A 469-nucleotide genomic window follows, 5' to 3' on the forward strand; every position below is an offset into this window, starting at 1 on the left:
AAGAAAAGGGGAAAAAAAAAAGAAGAAAAAAAAAGAAGTAGAAGAAAAAAAAAAAAAAAGAAAAAGTGGGGAGGGGATGGAGAAAGGTGGGGGGGAAGAAGGGGGAAAAGTAAAAAAATAAAAAAAGAAGAAGAAGAAAGAAAAAAAACAAAAGGGAAGAAAAGAAAAAAAAGAAGAAGAAGAAAAAAAAAAAGAAGAAAAAAGAAGAAAAAAAAGAAGAAGAAAAGAAGAAGGAAGAAGAAGAAGAAAAGAAAGAAAAAAAGAAGAAAAAGAAAAGAAAGAAGAAAGAAAAAAGAAGAAAAAAGAAAAAAGGAAGAAAAAGGGAAGAGGAAGAAGAAGGAAGAAAAAAAGAAAAAGGGGAAGAAGGAAAAAGAAAAAGAAGAAAAAGAAAAAGAAAGAAGAAAAAAAAAAAAAAAAAGAAGAGGGGATGGAGAAGGAAAAGGTGAAAGAGAAGAGAAGAATAAAAAAC

The sequence above is a fragment of the Berghia stephanieae genome, chromosome 2, assembly GCF_034508935.2.
Source record: "Berghia stephanieae isolate SIO BIC M18660-M18661 chromosome 2, UCSD_Bste_1.3, whole genome shotgun sequence".
NCBI classification, from domain to species: domain Eukaryota; kingdom Metazoa; phylum Mollusca; class Gastropoda; order Nudibranchia; family Aeolidiidae; genus Berghia; species Berghia stephanieae.